This window comes from Physella acuta, unplaced genomic scaffold (assembly GCF_028476545.2).
Source record: "Physella acuta isolate Inbredline_101_S28 unplaced genomic scaffold, ASM2847654v3 ptg000142l, whole genome shotgun sequence".
Taxonomy (NCBI): domain Eukaryota; kingdom Metazoa; phylum Mollusca; class Gastropoda; family Physidae; genus Physella; species Physella acuta.
This window is the reverse complement of record NW_026731661.1, coordinates 784,785-799,093: the sequence shown is the minus strand read 5'-3', so window position 1 is coordinate 799,093 and position 14,309 is coordinate 784,785. Positions and strand designations below refer to the sequence as shown.

The following is a 14,309-nucleotide window of genomic DNA, read 5'->3' as shown; positions in this document are numbered from 1 at the left end:
ATCTAGAGGCATGCAAACACAAAGGCGCAAATACTTCTTGGATTGTATGGGGTTATCCATAAATGACATTACACTTTTTCGGACGATTTTTACCTCCTCCACCCCCTCCCCTCCCCTCCGTCACACATCGTCACAAAAAGCCAGGCCCTATCCCCTAAAACAGGGGTCGACAACCTTTTGAGACAGAAGAGCCAAAAGTTACAATTTACAACATTTCCAAGTTTTTAAAGAGCCGCCAACATTTTAATACTATTATTATTAATATTATGATCCTTAATTAGGATTTGGTATATATATATATATATATATATATATATATATATATATATATATATATATATATACATAAAACAATGTATGTGTGTTTGTGTATGTGTGTCTGTTTTTCTTTTATGCATTACTACACCTTTCATTCGATCGCCATGAAACTTGGGAAAATTGTTGAGAAAACTCCTAGGGAGGTTTGTGCAATTTTTTTTTTAATTTCGCAAGAGCGGCGCCCTAGGGGGGTAGATGTAAGATTTTTCTCTATATACGGTAAAAAAAAAGTTGTATGCGGTTCGACACAGTTTATCCGAGTGCCATGAAACTTTGGAGAGTAGATGAAAATACTCCCGAGAAGATTTCTGCGGAAAAAATTAAAATTTCTTATGGGCGGCGCCCGGTAGTGCATGTTTTTGTCAATAAACGTTTTGGCGCCCAGATTTCCAGAGCGGCTATCATCCGTTAATCGGGCGTTCTGAATAGCGGGTAAGGGGTACTACTATAATCAGCGGCAAAACTGCAACAGACGCAACCGCCGGTGCCTCGTCCATTGGGCGACCCTGCGAGCACTATAGTGCCTACATTGGTTTTTTTAAAAGGTTGTACACTATAGACACGATGGGCAACAATACGTTCATTTTAAACAGCGCGATAGGCTATGGACACAATAAGTTGTCATAGTCGCTCACTAAATTGAATTAGGCGCGTCCTCCGGCGTCACTGCAGGGTGCGATTTGGCGCCTAGGGCTACCCCGTGAGCACTAAGCGCCTACCTTAGTTTTAAGGAACACCCTACAATACGACATTCGATAATCAAACCGAGCTTGGGGCTACGTGACGCCCCGATGGTAGTGTTATCGGATTCACGAGAGCGCCACTTACCATCGGTGAGTGATTAATAGTTATATTACGGTGAGTGATTAACTTACAATCAAGGCTTTCACTAAATTAACAAGTTAAAATGTAGTAATATAAAAACTATTTTTTAGAAATAAATTTAAAAGTGTTATAATTTTTGTTTTTTAATTATATGAAGTACACATTTATTTTATTGTTTTTTTTTATCTCTTTTGTTAAAATAATATCATCAAAAGTTATTTCCCATGACAAACAAAAGATAATTTAGATTCCAAATAAAAATAAAAACATATAATCATATGCATTACTGATTCGGTCAACTTCTTCAACGGCGGGGACTATTAATTTTTTGTCGTTGTAGGAGAGAACATTTAAATATTAAATGGTTGCAATTGGATGGAAGCTTCGCTTTAAAAAAAAAAATTAGTTCTAACCCTAATGAACCAATCATAAACGTCGTCGATCTTCCCAGCAGGTGTAAAATTGTGGAGGTGGTCGCAAGACAGCAAGAACCTTAGGGCCCGTTTATGTTCCAGGTCAAACACTTGAAATAATGTATGTGCAGTCGATACTATCAGTTGAATGAATATAATAAAAGAAATAAAATACTTTCATAATGACCGTTATGAAATTCACAAACAATATAAAAAACTTACATGCAATATATATAGCCAAATAATTTAAATTAATGCATAAGTCTCTAAAATTAAAATTATTATTTCCAAATAAAATTTCCTTTAATGAAGCTGGATAACTTAGCGAACTTTTGTATCTTTAATTTAAAATGTATTTAAGGTTTAAATTAAAAACCCATTAATATTTTTATTTGGAGACACTCAATAATATGACAGGAATTTGTTCAAACATAAAATCATTATATATTTAGCATTAAGTATTGTAATCTGACAATAGTTTCACATTTAGAGTTAGATCTAGTATTAAAGGGCATTTCTATACATAATGTCAATTTACATCATTGTTTCAAAGACATTTTTTTTATCTTTTGTTATTTCAAATAGTATATTTAGTTACCTTTAACTAAACAATACTTTTTCAATGATTTTCTATACTACGATCTATGGCAATGCCTAATGCTTATAATTATATTTGCGGTTTGGGATGTGGGCCCTTTACTTTGTCAAATTTTGAATGGAAATATAATGTTTTTTTTGAATAATAAGCTATCATTCATCCGTGTTATTATCGTAGACCTACACAAGCTTGTTGTAAATTAATTTAAGCCATTTACATATTTTACACTTTCTTAGCAGCTATATATCTTAGAAGTATTTTTTAAATAGGTTATACTTAGCTTTCTTTCTTAAATTTAATGCATTATTAAATAAACGCTAATTTCTATGTATATTTGATTATTGTAAAATCTTGTTATCAGAAATACATGTTTTCAAAAGCGCAAAATGATTAATTTAGTTTCTCAAGTAGGTGGGTATAGACCAAGATAGATAGAACGTGCATATACAAATCGTGCAAAAAGATATGCATTTTTATTTAAATGTGATATTCTTTTGCACTATATGAACGGCTTCTTTTTCGACCACGCCGATCCTTGTGAATGGCTAACCGTTAAAGTTGAAGACGAACATAAATAATAACAAACCGTATAGATAATAGTCAGTGCTGACTTGTGTTTACAAGCTGTACATATTTTAGAGTTTTGACCACACAATGGGACAGCACTGAGCCCAGTTTATCATGACAGATGTAGCAGCTAGTGTGTATGATGGACGTACACATTTTACAGCTAGAGAATAGGTCTGTAATGTTCTTATGTTTGGTATGATTCAGGGGCGGAACTACAGTGCCGCCAGACCCCGCAATGCGGGGGGGGGGGGGGGGGGGGGCAGGCCGTTTAAGGGCCCACAGCCGACAATAATCCATTATTTTATAGTTAAAAAAAATAATGTTCTTGAAAAAAAAAAAAAACAGATTTACTACATTAGTGATGTTCTACAGTAGCTAACTAACACTATGTTTCGTAAAGAAAAAAATATATATAGGCTAAGTGAGTTGTAGTGTGAAAGATAGGCAAACGTTAAAACCACTTCCATTACTTATTTCCTTTTTTTTAAATAGTCAAATATGCGAGCTCATAAGAAACTTGTAATAGATTTACACTAAACAAATTAAAAAGCAATTACTTTTTTAAATTATTATTTTTTTTAATACATAATAGAGAATGCCATAATAAAAAAAGGAAATGTATTAAAAACTAATAAATAAAAATACGAAAAAAAATAAACATAAGGAGAGAAACCATTACACATACAAAACTTTCATGTTTCATATTCTTTTGACCGACATTAGTCCAGGAAGCATTATGTCAGAAATTGAAATAGAGAATTTCAAAACAGACTAACAGCACTCACACAAATGATGTGTTGTTTTAACATATTTAACTTTAAAAAAAAAAACAAGTAAGAATTTTTATTTTTTTTCAAATTTCGAACAAGCAGTATTGCGTATTCTATGTTTGTATGTTCGTATTTTGTTTATATATATACATATATATATATATATATATATATATATATATATATATATATATATATATATATATATATATATATAAATATAGGCCCAAACATTTTTTTTGCGGGGTGGCCCTTTTTTTCTAGTTTCGCCACTGGTATGATTGACATGCGCATTTGACAGGTCAAGAAAAGGTCTGTAATGTTCTATTGTGTGCTGACCTGATACAGACAGTCCGACAAAAGAAGACGAAGACACTTGGGCGTAACTTGATGAAAAAATGAAGTTGTTAGGCATTGTGTTGTTCGTTTATTTATGCTGCCGTGTCGAAAATTGCAGTATTAAAGTTGTCAGATGTGTCTAAATTCCCAGCAACTTCGTCAAGCAAACATATTAGCGAGTTTATATTTAAGGGTAGACACCACGGATAGAATTTTTTTTTTAATTTAACACATTTCTGGGTATTTAATAAGTACATATGTTAGTAGTTGTTAAACTATTGACAAAAATAATATGTGGCCGTCAATAGCAGTACTGGTTGCCATGGGAACCGCGAAAAGGTGTGAAAACTAACACCTTTTCAAATCGCTAAGGCTTTGTTCCCATAAGCAATTTTGTAAAGCGGATGAAAGATTTAGATTTACGAAACCAAACTATACATTTCTACGTTTGTTCATTGCGATAGCTTGTACTCAATTTTTATTACAAATTTTTACGTAAATTTAAGTACAAAAATTAGGGGGTGGTATAACATAAGTATTGATATTTTCTAAAGTATTGTAGTAAACTTAATGTACAAACGTAGTTTTGTAGATGGTATAATGCTAAATGCATGTGGAATGTTTCAGTGCTGTAAAACTAAGGGTTCCAAAGCCTTAGCGATTTGAATGTTGAATTTTTAGTAAAAATGGAAAGTTGAGAAAACGTGAAAAGAAAGGCAGAAAAAGGCACTGTGCGTTTCCTCTTATAGCAAACAGAAAATGACTTCTTGTTATGTGTGGAAGAACCATTTGGCTAATAAAATACGCGTTGATTCATGTTGTAAGTTTTAGATAGATTTTTCTGCGTAAGCAGAAAATATGCATACAACAGATAATAAATTAATGACTGTTAAGTCTTAAACATCCTATCATTTGATTGTTATTCTCAGAACAGCTATCATCAAACCAGATTAAGTTTTGTTTGTTAGCCGGTCTTCTCACGTCAATAGAATGTCTATTGTAGCTTACACAAGTTTATTGCCTTATGATAATAGCCTACTACACAACGCTGGGTACAACGCTTGAGGTTAGACACGCCCCTTCACCCCACCCCACCGCTGGATAGTGCGTGAAGAACCGATGAGCCATAGATTACCAATGTTCATTCAACCGTGAATGACACGTCTGTGTAGATAGGGTCAAGTACAAGGCCTAAGTGAATGCTTATCAGCTATCCCATCTAGTATTTCCATTCGTTGCTAGCAAACCCTGTACGGAGAGATGGGCGGGCATACACACTAACACATGTGTCGTATACAGTCCGGTGTAAAGCCTGATGAACGCGTTCAAGCCTACCACAGCATGCCGTAACAAAATTATAAAACAGCCGTTGGTTGAATGGCGAGAAGGGGATGAGGGGGATAAAGGGGATGGACTTCGTACATTTTTCAAACTGATAGACATGTCCATGACGCATTGTTTCAGCTTAGTATAATAAAGCGTACGAAACAGTGTTTAATAGTGTTGCAGTGACAATCAACAGAACATTTGTTGGTAAAGTTTCAATAATTAAACTTAATGTTGTTCTATAACTTTAAAACAACAAATAGAAGAGTATACGCTAATGATGTAAACAAACAAGACAGGTGATTGTTTTGTTTATCTAGAAACAAGATGGCTGCCTAGCACACGTGGTTAGTTGCAACCTATCGCAGATTATTTTGATTTACTGTACTATTGTATGATTGGTCAAACGTATCAATGAATCTCTTCCCATTCATAATTTTTACGCACATGCCCATATATGGACTTTGACATCAAATTTTACTTGGTAGAAAACAACGTTTATCCCACTTATTTGTAGAACAAAAGAAAAAGTCACTACACCAGCGGGTACACGAGTGCTTGGCCCTTAGATTGCTGTAAAGTTTATGGTGCCTCGCGGGCAATAAATTATGTAATACTCGCTCGAAGATAGCCGCTGTCCACGTAGTAGTGTGAAAACTTGCCGGGGGGGTACCATGTTTCACATGGCAATAAACGGATAACCGTAAGGCGTAGAAGTCCGAAATGTTCGGGTTAGATAGATAAAAGGTATTAGTACCGAATTAAGAAATAAAAATTTTGGGGAGCAAAATTATTTTTTTATCGAAAACATGGGTATCTTGTATCCTTAAAAGCAGGATTATCAACAAACTTTAACAGTTCGTGGAATAGAAACACGGTGAAAAGTTGTAACTGGTTGTGTATAGGAGCTATTAAATGACACTTACCTAACTCATTCGCGAAACAGTTTTCTCTCAAATTATTTTACTATATTATTATAGAAATGTAATTTTTTTTGTTGATGTAAAGGCCTAAACATAAAAGCGTAAGACAATACGAAATTCTTTTTAAAAAAAAAAGTATTTATTTGCAAACACATGATAAGACCGTAACTTTTAGCATGCTTTGAGAACAGTGTTTTTTCTATACACTTTTCTCCGGGGGGGGGGGGGCACTTGAAATTTTCGGGGGGAGAGGTGGGGCGTTAGACTTTCGTCGGGGGGCCGGACACTCTTAAAAGTATATATTTTCTATATAAATTATATAAATTTTATTTCGTTCGGGGGGTGGTAGAATTTTTTCAGGGGGGCTTTGCCCCCCCCCCCCACCCCCCGAAGAGATGCCTGGAAGAAACTCTGTTTGAGAACCGGCATAGTTATATGTTAGTATTTTATATTATTTGGCCCAACGCGTAAATGATAGCGACTGTGTGACTAACAAATTTTATTAAAAAATTTCAAAAAAGATAATTCTACTACGTGTTCTTGGATTTTTATGTAACGAAATTTAATTATCATTATATCCAATTGTATTTAGTTTTTTAAAGTAACTTTCAAAAAAATAACTATACTTTTAAAGTTTGTTTTTTTTAATTCAAAAAAGGAAATATATTTTAAGCACACGGTGAACACACAGCATCGATTGTAAATTACAAGTAAAAATTCTTAAAAGCATTTTTTGAAATATAAATTTTGGTGTTTATTTTGAAGTATAATTAAAATTTAAAATACATTATATAAAACACTGAAATATATATGTACATTTTTACCAATATCGTATTTATTTATATCGAAATCATTAATACAAGTGTGTAATTTTACTTAGTTTCTTTCTCTTATTGACTTGTTTTTAAATATTTAATTGTTATCTCCCCTAACGCAAGGGAAATAAAAAGGTGACGTCTTTTAGAACAGTGTTTATATTCTTCTAGTTGATTTCGTCTTATTCGCAAAAATGTGTTTGCTTGTTTCGGTATGTTTCAGCAATAAATTGTCAAGTACACGTAATACTAAATGGGACACAATCTTTAAACATTGTTTTCATAGGTTTATCTAATAATTTATTGCAACTATATCGCCTATATTTGCCTTGTATCTGTATATGTTTCTATTTTATAATCTAAATTTTGCAATGGTTTACAATAATCACGTTTAACCCTGAATGTATCTTATTTAGATGGTTAATATTTTATTTCATTTAAATTGTAATACTATAAGAAAATAGTGTTACCATAAGATATGCATGCACCATTTTATGATGAAACTGATAATATTAACTAATTTAAATATATATATATATATATATATATATATATATATATATATATATATATATATATATATATATATATATATATATATATATATATATATACTAGCGTAGGCATACCAGTCCCCGCGCATTTCCGCGGGAATATAAGAAAGTCCGACGAAATATATAAGAGTTTCATCCATGCGTTCCAATCCTGTGTTCTTGGACTCATGACCTTGTTTTCTTAAAGTGAAATGTTTAAATGTAAACAATGCATGCGCTTGGGTCATAAATATCGGGACACGGGTTTACCTACACTATCGCATGAAAACCTTGAGTGTACATTAATCGATCACCGAAATAATGAGGTAGAACACACTTCGGTGACCGCCCATGTGCCAGGGACGTAGAAGGGCGCTCTCAGTAGCCCCACCCGATTATACTAACGCATAGGCGCCGCATACGGCCCATGGCTCCTTAAAAATAACAGGCGTTGTCGTGCCAAATAGCATCATGTTAACAATAATGCAGATTGCGTCATTCGCTATATATATATATATATATATATATATATATATATATATATATATATATATATATATATATATATATATATATATATAACCATATTTCATAATGAGAAAAACATTTTCATTTCATTGATACATTTTCCTGTTTAACATATTTGGTATGGGGGTCATCCATAAATGACGTCACATTCGCAGGGGGGGGGGAGGGGGGGTCTGTAATTTTGTGACGATGTGTGATGAGGGTGAGGGGCGGGGGGGGGGGGGGGGGGTCAGATGTTGCGACGTCACATTTTTGCATTATAAAAAAGCAATGTTAGAAAACGAATTTTAGACGTTATTTCGCGTTTTAGATAGCTAATTTAATAAATTGTAATAATTTAGACAAGATTTTGGAAAAATATCGATGTTTTTTTAAAAAATTCAACTGCAATTTTGAGGCGGGTTGTAGGTTGAGGTGTGACGTCATTTTAGGGGGGGGGGGGGGGTCTGGCTTTTTGTGACGACGTGTGACGGAGGGGAGGAGGGGGGGAGGTAAAAATCGTCCAAAAAAGCGTGACGTCATTTATGGATGACCCCTATGTCAATGCCTTTTATTTCATTGCTGCATCTAATATTCTCTAAAATTGGTTCTAAAGCCAATATATATAATATTGGGGAGAGGGGGCAACCTTGTCTCACTGATTTCTCAATATTATAAGCTCTAGTAATTTTATGATTGATAAGTAGGTGGCTGTGGGCATTATAATAAATTATTTTAATCCAGGTATTTAAATGTTTTCCTAAATTACATGTTTTCAAAACTTCAAAAATTATGAGATATTCTGTGAAAAGCCTTTTCCTGATCTATACAAAGTATACATGCCTGTGTGTCTTGTTCAAAAGTATACTGTATGATGTCCCTAATTATATGATTATGATTTTGTATATTTCTACCTCTTACACTACATTGTTGATCTATATTTATTAGTTTATGTAAAGAGGATTTTAATTTTATGACCAGGGCCTTTGTTAAACGTTTGTAATCAGTATTTAACAGGGATATGGGTCAATAATTCTTTGTGAAAGAGTGGTCTGTATTGGACTTATGAATCAAAGTTATCAATGACTTATTAAAATTTTCAAGGCAATTTTCCAATGAATACATTTCTTTCAAAACTTCCAATAAAAATGGACTTAGTTCTACTTTGAAGATTTATAAAATTATCTAGTTATTCCATCCGGTCCTGGAGATTTGTTGTCGTGTAAACTGTTTATGGCTTTTTTTAGATCATCTACCTTAAAAGGTGCGTCCAACTGTTTCATGTCCTCATCATTTAATTTTTTGGTGTAATTGACATAAAAGTCCTGTTTTTCCGCATGTGTTGGTTCATATGAGTACAGATCAGTATAATAATTTGTAAATGATTTTTTAATTAGAATTTACTCTCCTCTCCATTTGCCATTTTTATTTTTCTGATGCTTCTACTTTTTTGTCGACCCTGCTCCAGTATAAGGCAGGGGTCGGCAACCTGCGGCTCTCCAGCTCCTTGCACAAATACTAATAACCTTAACAAAAAAATTAAATATTTGAAATAAAAAAAAAGTTAGTGGCTCTTTAAAACCAGGGAAATCTTGAAAAGTGTAACTTTTGGCTCTTCCGCTTCAAAAGGTTGCCGACCCCTGGTATAAGGGAATAGTGAGTATGGTCATCTGACCCGATGATTTCAATTTTTATTCATAATCTGTGATCCTTTATATTTGTATTCTAAAAACTCCTCTAGTTCTTTTTCCACCTTCTCTATTTTATCCACATTTTTTTTGTGTTTGACATCTATCTTCAAATTTTTAAGTTCTTTATCTAAATATCAAAATATTTTAAATTAAAAACCATTAATATTTTTATATGGACATAACAAGTTATCAGCCCTTTAACAAGTGCGAATTAAAAATCATTATATATTTAGCATTAAGTATTGTAATCTGACAAAAGTTTCACATTTAGAGTTAGATCTAGTATTAAAGGGCATGTTTATAGATAGTTTCATTTTACTTTATTGTTTCATAATATTTTTGTTTCTATTTTTATTTTCTATTTTGGTATTAAAAATAGTACATTTTATTATATTTTTATTGTTTTGTTTTTGTGTGTTTCTTAAATTAATGTACAACTATTTAATTGTTTCCCCTGCTTAAAAAACATAAGAGTTATCTTTACCTAAAGAATGCTTTGTCAATGATTGATGATTGTCTATACTGCGATCTATGGCAAAGTATGAATTGAAATATAATGTTTTTTTTTTTTACTTTATAAGTAAGCTATGATTCATCGGTGTTATTACACTAACGTAGACCTAAACACGATTGTTTTAACTCAATTTAATCTATTTAAATATTGTACACTTTCTTAGCAGCTATATATATTAGAAGTATTTTTTAAAAATATATTATACTTAGCTTTCTTTCTTAAAAATAACGCGTTGTCTCATGTACGCTAAATTCTATGTATATTTGATTAATGTTAAAATCTTTGTATCAGAAATACATGCTTTCTAAAAGCGCGTAATAATTAATTCAGTTCTGAAGTTGGTGGGGATAGGACAATATACCTTGAACTTGTAAATACAAATCGTGTGAAAAGATGTGTATTTTGTTTAAATGTGATATTCTTTTGTACTACATGAACGGCTTCTTTTTCGACCACGCCGACAAATAAGAACGGCTAACCGTTACAGTTGACGGCGAACATACATAATAAACAAACTGTATTGATAATAGTCAGTGCTGACTTGTGTTTATAAACTGGACATTTTTAAATATTTTTTATCTACACAATGGGACAACGCCGAGCCCAGTTTATCATTAAAGATGTAGCAGATAGTGTGTATGATGGACGTGCACATTTTGCATCTAGAGAATATGTCTGTAATGTTCTATTGTTTGGTAGGATTGACATGCACATTTGACAGATCAAGAAAAGGTCTGCAATTTTCTATTGTGTGGTATGATTGACATGCACATTTAACAGATCAAGAAAAGGTCTGTAATGTTCTATTGTTTGGTATGATTGACATGCACATTTGACAGATCAAGAAAAGGTCTGTAATGTTCTATTGTGTGGCGACCTGATACAGACAGTCCGACAAAAGAAGACGAAGACACTTGGGCGTAACTTAATGAAAAAAATGAAGTTGTTAGGCATTGTGTTGTTCGTTAATTTAAATATAGTTTTGGGTATTCTGCCCTTGCGAAAATTGCAGTATTAAAGTTGTCAGATGTGTCTAAATTCCCAGCAACTTCATCAAACAAACATATTAGCGAGTTTATATTTAAAAGCAGGATTATTAACAATCAAACTTTAACAGTTCGTGGGATAGAAACACGGTGAAAAAGTTGGAACTGGTTGTCTATAGGAGCTATTAAATGACACTTACCTAACTCATTCGCGAAACAGTTTTCTCTCAAATTATTTTACAATATTATTATAGAAATGTATTTTTTTTGTTGTTGTAAAGGCCTAAACATAAAAGCGTAAGATAATACGAAATTCTTTTTAAAAAAAAAAAGTATTCATTTGCAAACATATGATAAGACCGTAACTTTTAGCATGCTTTGAGAACAGTGTTTCTTCCAGACTCTTTTCTCCGGGGGGGCACTTGAAATTTTCGGGGGGAATGGCGGTAGACTTTCTTCGGGGGCCGAACACTGTTAAAAGTTTAGCTTGTGGTAGGTTGGTGAGGTGGTATCGTTGTACTGGAGTATCGAGATGAGATATCGAAGTGTGTTGTCTTTGGTCTTGTGTCAGTAGGTCGCGTTAAGACTTTTGGTTGCAAAAAGGAGCTTAAAGATGTAAGGAGAGTTCATAGTATTGGAAGGTTGGGTAGTCTTGAATCTCTTGAGTTTAGGATATCGGTTAAAAGTAAAACGTTTTTGAGTATTCGATATTTGATTAGCTGCTGGTTGGTAGAGGGGAGTTGAGTAATCGTGTGTTGAAAATCGCAATGTCAAGTAGTAGCATTAGTAAAATAGTTTATTTAGATGATGTTTTTTAAGCAGTCGAGAGATGAATAATCTCAGGTTGTGAAAATTTAGTAGTCGAGTTGAACGTTGAATATATTTGGTTGATATTGCCGTAAGTTTGATAGTGTCTTGATGAAACATCCTACCTAGGACTAGTCATATGTAAAACAAAAACATATGATAAGCCACTCGTACATTTAAATCACCTAAGTACTAGCACTTGGTGACTCTTCTCGAAAGCATAACGCTTTGAGGAATGGCTAGGCACTACCCACACGTCGGTCATGTCTTATGGTTGCATTTTAACCTTGATGAATTGATATGAATGTCTCGCAGCCCCCGACTAACCCAGTAATTAGGATCCATGTATATCCGCAACATATATACTTCAATCTTAGAGTCCTTGCCAATAGACCGAGAACCAATACAAATAAGTGAATCGATATTTTTTTTGTTTTTTTTAGATTTTAAGTTTTATTTTTAGTTTTTTGATTTTATATACACAGAAAAATGAAAAATGTTTGAAGGTATCCTCTTAACAAAAGTTGTACATACCATACTTCATGTTCACTTCAAGGCAAGATCTTTTTTTATCAATTTTTAAACATATCTAGTATTTTAAATGTTGACCACAGCATGTATACCAAAATGTCCACAGACAAAAAATTCCGAGTTATCTATAGAGTAAAATTAAAGTAGTAATCACAAAAACCCCAACTCCCCAATGAACACATAAATTACTGCTGCTGTACTTGTGACTGAATGAGTGATACATTTTCAAAATTGATCTCCAGTCTTGAGAGATTGTTCTGCCAAGCTGAAAGGTGTTGTCGAATAATCTGCCAATGATGTTTGCTGAACGTCCTAAATGTGGTCGAGCTTACAATTACTTTCTCCTGGATCTGGTCTATCCTGGCTTTGACTGCTTTTGTTTTGAGAACATCAATAACAAATTATTCTACTTGATCTTTTTCACGCTGCATTTCTTCTTGAATCACACTAAAGTCCATGTCCTTTCGATTTTCACGCATTTGCATGAATGTCAACAGTCTCATCTTTCTTATGTTTTGTTCATGGTGTGGTCCGAGTGAATTGCTAAAATCTGTGAGATTTTTGTAGAACTGCTGATACTGAGTTAGTTTACCAGATACAAAAATTGTCAGAAGATCATGAATAAGCTCTCCCTCAAGAAACTTGACTGGCTTGAGGGACAGAAGATGGTCCATGAGAAAGGTGTTTGAATCAGCCAGACATGTCACTATACACGTACGGGCATCATCTCTATCCGGATAAGCATTTTCCTCTGTATATGTACCCAGCAGCTCTATCATCATATTTGTTGCAATATCCCTCATATTGCAGGCAGTAAGTGATTCGTGCAATATTCTGTATAGCATCTGCACTTTAGCTGAACTAATTTCTCATAAACTTATCCATCTTTGGATCTTCTCCATATCTACAGGGACCATTGAAAGCAAATCATTCTGGCCTGCCAGCCTGACCATACTGCAGAGAACTACATAACATAACTGGCTTCTTCTTCTAAGCCGCAAAAAAAGATTACTAAACATTCTTATCCTTAGTGTCACACGTTTTTGATCTCCTTCTGGTAGTTTTCCAACTTTCTCACAAAACAGAGTTACAACACTCTCAGCATCCTGGACTGGTACCACCAGAAGAAGGGAGATTATGCCGTTGAAAACCATCTCAATTTCTGACTCATTATTGAGATTCCAAAACAATTTGCTAGCTTCAATTATATTTTTCAAATCAGTCAACAAACCACTTTCTGCATTTTCTTCAGAAATTTCAGCTCCAAGTGATTTAAGAAATGATCTTAGTTCCAAAGTCTGCTGTGGAACGGGAATAAGTGAATCGATATATAATCACAACATCGTCTATTGATCTGAAACGTGAGCGATGAAAAATGTTACTGCAGGAAATTTTGAAGTTATTTTTTTTAATATAAGCTTATGGTGTAAAAAATGAGAATTATTTGAAATTTAAAATACTCTAAAAAAAACCCAACTCAATTTTCTTATACCAATATAAAAAAAAAATGTTGAATGTAGAATTGAGATAGTTTGATTTTAGATATGTCGAGAGAAAAGAGTAAACACATATTTTTTTTTTAATTTTAAAACATTAATTTTCAATAAAACAAATCACAACAACGTGTGTGAATGCATTAGTCTAGAGAAAAAATGCAGCGGTTTTAAAAGCAAAATGTACATACAAGTAATACGGTAACGAATGTGTATATAATGGCAAATACGTGGTGAATCTAAATTTGATATGCACAAATATGAAAAGAGCAACTATTATAAGGGATTAAAATTATAATAATGTTAGTGAAGACTGAGGACCTGTCGAACAAATAAAGTGGTCATTGGGA

At 33.3% G+C, this 14,309-nt stretch overlaps 1 pseudogene; it reads right to left on the bottom strand.

Annotated features, from left to right (window-relative positions):
* Nucleotides 1-12,511: 12,511 nt before the first annotated feature.
* LOC131935297 (eukaryotic translation initiation factor 3 subunit M-like) lies at nt 12,512-13,794 on the bottom strand (annotated as a pseudogene).
* Nucleotides 13,795-14,309: the final 515 nt, after the last annotated feature.